Raw genomic sequence first — 5284 nt, 5'->3', positions numbered from 1 at the left:
CCGGCGCCGCTTTCGGTTTCGCTGGGGAGGGCGGTGCGTGAGGGCTCGGCTCGCCGGGACCGGGCTGGCGGGGCCGGGCAGCTCCGCGCCGGGCACTGCTCAGTGCCACTCCTCAGTGTTGAAAACGAAACCTTTTGCCAGTAACGAAACCTTTGCCAGTAACCGTGGGCTGAAAAACACAGTCATAAACGGAAACATCTCTTTCACTTTCCACTCATGAGGGCTCACTTCCCGGGCTGCTCACAGCGTGTCAGGGTTTTGGGTGCTGGCTGCTGCCCCAGCACGCAGTGGCAGCAATGTGAGGTGCTTGGTTGGTGTCTGAAGCCATGGAAGACCTCTCCCTGAGATGAGGTTTCACCCATGTCGTACATGGCACTGAGCTTCAGAAGCAATCTTGGTTTCCATGGTGGGGGTTTGAGGAACCTCAGTGTGATTCTGGGGTAAAGCAAAATGATAAACAGAGAGTGTCTGGATTACTGTGTTCAGTTTTGGTCCGGGGCAGTTCAAGAGACTGAAACATTGTAAGTTCCAGAGGCCAACAGGATTGGACAGCCTGCCATACATTTGAAAGAAATACATTTACAAAGCCTGGAGAAAATAAGGGTCAGGGGAGATGCAACTGCAGTGATATTTGGGCGTTAGAAAGATAATTTATTTGTCGGTAAAATTGACTTGTTAAGGTCTAGGGCTTAGGCATGTTTCAATGATCTCAGACCTAGGGGGAGGTTAACAAAGCCTGGGAATAAGGATGTATCACTGATAGCAGAACCAAAGAACAATTTATGAGCCTCAAGGACATTTGGCAGAACTCCCAAGGTAAGGAAAAAAATAATGAAGACATTTCAGCAATTGTACTGAGATTGGCTCTGACTGCATAGAAGGTAATTCTGGCATGAAGAGGTTCTGACCACTGATTCACAGACCACCAATCCAGGAAACCACTGACTCAGAAGAAGGGAAAGGCTGGGGATGTGGACTAATCAGCATAAGAAGCGAGGGAATAGTTTAACCAATAGAAAAAAAAGAGTACTGATTAATGTGAAAAACTTTGTAACTTGTAGCCAATGAGTGTTAATGCCTTTTTCTGATAAAATGTAAAAAAATGTTGACAGTCATGTTGCTGACTTTGGGAATTTTCCACCAAGCACCTCCTTCTGTGCAAGGCAGAACTGTAAATAAATCAAATACCTTGATTCTCTCTGCAGATCAGTCTCTTGCAAACTGGGTGAAAGAACCTGTCTTGGGACACCAACAGTTCTTCAGCTCCTAAAAGTTGGATGTTTCTTCACTACATCTCCACTACTTGGGGTACATAGGACAAAGGGGAATTGGAATATGTTTCTCTAGAGGAAATTATCTCTAGGTGTCAGAAGAAAATATTATCCTCTCTAGAAACAATTAGACATTGGAATATATTGCTCAGAGAAGTAGCAAAAATTTCCTCAATAGAAGGAAGTGTTGAAGAAAATTCAACGCTTTGCTTGACAGTGTCCTTGATTAAATGTCTTGCTTTTAAAAGAAAGCCAGCTATCTCCAGAGGTCCTTTCCCAGCCTAAAGTATTCTGTAGTTCAAATTGTACCCTCAGCTGCTTGTCACGTTGAGATGTGCTGCAGTAGTCTGCTCTCAGAGGAGCTTCCTTTAGCTGGAGGCTTCTTTTGTAGAAGAACTTAATTTGTTTTTACTTTCATTTCATCATTCTTATGCTTATCTCTAGTTTCACTGTTATTTCATCATTACTTTTTCGTTTCTACTTTATGCAACTTTCCCTTGAAAGATTTCCTTCCCCCTAGTACTTTTTCTTCTGTCTCCAGCACCTTCACTGGAAGGCACATGAGCCTTTCTTGCTCAGTTTTGGGAGCCCGCAGGACATTCAGTGTGCAGATGGATTGTTTGTGTGTTTGCTTTTGTTGTGTACACTGTGGTGGTAAATCAGGCTGTATGTTAATTCCAAAACAATCCTTTACTGGCTCTAAGAGTTTGCAGACATTAAAAAGACATTTGAGACTTCCAGAGATAGAGAATGTTACATGTTTATTTCAGGTAGTGTGAGGTTGCACAGATGATGGCTGAGCTCCTGCTCTGACCATGAATAATGGAAATACCCTGACTATCGCTCTCCTGGACATTTACACCGATTTTTGAGACCTTTGTCCCTTTCAGATGTAATTGAAATTGGTGTCAGGGTTCATAGCAGTCGCTCTGGCAGTGCAGGGGAGGAGCACTCGGCTTTCCCCTCGGCTGTGACAAAGGCTGCGCAGTGCCACCGCCCGGCCCTGCTACAGACCCGACGCCGCCCTTCCCTGCTCGGCCGGAGCGCAGCGGGAAAGCCGGGACGTGGCCCAGCCGTCGCGGCTCAGCACCGCATCGCACCTCACCGCACATCAGCGCCCAGCGCCTCACTGCACTGCTCTGCACAGCACTGCACATCACTGCACAGCACCGCACTGCACATCAGCACACTGCACTGCACAGCACAGCACTGCCCATCAGCACAGCACTGGGACAGCACGCCATCAGCCACTGCACTGCACAGCACGCACAGCCACACTCAGCACACAGCACCGCACGACTGCCATCAGCACACGCACTGCACAGTGCCATCAGCACACTGCACATGCACGCAGCTCTGCACAGCACATCGCCGCACTGCACCATGCAGTGTACATGCTTCCACGCTGCTCACAGTGTGTGAATATTTATAAAGAATATTTAACAGAGAGGATGGGAAGATTAAGGGTGCTGATCTGCAGGTGTGGTATTAAGTACACCAGTCATGGGAGGAATCGTTCCTTCTGCTGTACTGGTGTTGCAGTCTCCTGAGGTTCTATTTGTGCTCAGCATTTTAGAGCTCAGCAGCTCCAATAAGAAGACTTACAATTTATCAGTGGGCAAGACTCCAGTTGCTTCACCTCAGCAGGCAGCCAGAGGCTCTGCCAAGCAGTGCATTTCAGTTTTTTGTATGTTACTTATGATGCTGGTGAATGAGACAGGAACTTTGATGAGTGCTCACCAGAGAGATGAAATTGCTAGGGCACAATTTACAGCAGGAAAAGGGAAGAGAGGTCCGTCTGTGGAGAGCCAGCAGCGAGGTGGGAGATCAGAAAATGCATTTGCAAAGTGAACAACAATGGAACATGGAAGAAAAGAGACATGCAGCTGGGTGTGTGCTTCCAGGAAACAGCAGTTGGGCCAAGACACATGACTGCTGTGTATTACAGTAAATCTAAATCTGTGCTCGTAGATGAATGTGCACATCCAAATAGTTCAGGTTGCTGCACAGCTTAACTATCGAAAAGCATCACAACCTCTCCTTTGCTTTAAATGTTGAACTACACCTGTAACTGGTAGGAGCCAATTAGCTAGCTCCATCAAGAGCTATGCTGATCTGTACAGTCTCACCTCTCACATTTGAAGTGATTGTCCACAAGTAGCTTTTGTACTTCAGCTACTTTAGCTATTCCTGAATTTTCAGGAGATTTCTCTATATTTACAGCTTATAATTTATATTTATTTTTAGCCACAAGTTTTTAATATACATAGCCAAATGTTCCTAAGCTCAAGCAAACCCAAAACTTGCTCCTAAAGTTCTGAAAGCTTCTATGGATCTGTTACAGCTGTGTTGGGTATACAACCCTTGACATTATTATTCTTAGTTTGATTTGGATAACACAGACCCATTTCTATTGAGTGAAAACCAGACCAGACTTATAGGGAGGCTCACCCTTCAAAAAACCCTCCCAAAAACTCCCAGGAAAATCACCTGCAAATAAAAGGGGCAATTTTTGCTGTTTAGAAAATTAATGAATTTCCATACTCACTGGTTTTTACCTGTTTCTGGAAGAAAAAAATGTTGAAGCAGTGGGTCTTCATTGAACCTCAACAAGAAGTTACCTGAGAAGCCAGATCTTTTGGTGGCAAGGAAGGGGTAGCTAGAATGTTGCAACTACACTTTAATCCACTTTTCTGGATTCCTTGGCAGGGAGCTTAGAATCTCCATAACTTTAAGAAGACTCCCTTATTTGCACCCATTTGAGATTTTTTTTTCCCTTGGTACAAGGACAAAGGAAGAAACAAAGTCTTTTTGAGCCAGAAAATGATGTGTAGCTTTTCCTTCACTTTGACTGACTGCAGTAGTTGTCACTCTTCCTCTTCCCTCCCCAATGCTCCTTCCTCAGGCCACCTGCTTTGCTCAATCTCTTTGCAGTAATGAGAAATACCAGGTGACAAAATTGGACAGAAGGCCTTTTGTAAAGCAATGCTCATGCATTATATTTTTTCATTAATTTTATTTTTATTCTATACCAGACTTTTTAGAAAGCAGCATAACAAATGCCTTTTTAGAAAATGTGCTAACTTGTTTCTTGCAACAGACATGAGTGTTACCAGGCTGAGATAGAGGAGAAGTCCTTAACACTTGCTATTTAAAAAAACCCAAACAACAAAACCTCACAGAAGGTATTTGTTATCCAACACTCGTTTCCACTGAAGTATATGCAGGTAAAGTTTCTGACTGGTCCCTAGTGGGAGGAAAGATGTGTGCTAATGTCTTCACAAACAATTCCACGGGTGAGGGTATGGGTGGTAAGGCCTTTGAAATGGGTCTCAATGTCTTTACTAACCTCAAGCAGCGAGTTTGTTGCAGAGCCCAGACAGCTTTGCTCCTGAAAGAGGCAAGGGTCTACACAAGCCTGAACATCAGGGTAAAATGACAGGTTCAAGGGGGGATATGTGGTAGGGAGTTTGGGAAGGCTGTACCTTTCTGGTACCTCAGCCAGCGGGGTAAGGAAGGGGGCAACGTGTGGCCGGGAGTCCAGGATAAAAGGAGGCTGCACCTCTGAAACGGAGAGAAAACCCCACGGGCGTGTGCCCCAGGGACTCTCCCTCCCTTTATTCTAATCAAGTTGCAGGAGTCCTCTGTCTCCTTTTTGGACATAAACCTCTGGTATTTCTGGATTAATTTTCCTGATACTAGGATCTGACCCTGCAAGGCACGGAGCAGTTCAGCCCTCCTGTCATCGCGGTAGAACAGTCAGCCTGTTTTACCATTTGCACCTTTCAACAAACAAGAGCAGTATGAGGCAGTAGAAAATTTGATCTTGCATGGGAAGGGTTGGTTTATCTTTTGAGTGACAAAGGTATTGACTTAATTTATTTTGGTATCCTTAAAAACAAAGGTAAAGCAGAGCCATGCTCAGTAGCTTAACACTCACACTAATTTTAAATGAGGAAAGATTTACCCGCCTTGGGTTTATCTACCAGCTGTGTATGACTGAAGTGTCACGT

The sequence above is a fragment of the Zonotrichia leucophrys genome, chromosome 7 (assembly GCF_028769735.1).
Source record: "Zonotrichia leucophrys gambelii isolate GWCS_2022_RI chromosome 7, RI_Zleu_2.0, whole genome shotgun sequence".
In the NCBI taxonomy this organism is placed as follows: Eukaryota; Metazoa; Chordata; class Aves; order Passeriformes; family Passerellidae; genus Zonotrichia; species Zonotrichia leucophrys.
Note: the sequence above shows the minus strand (reverse complement) of the source record.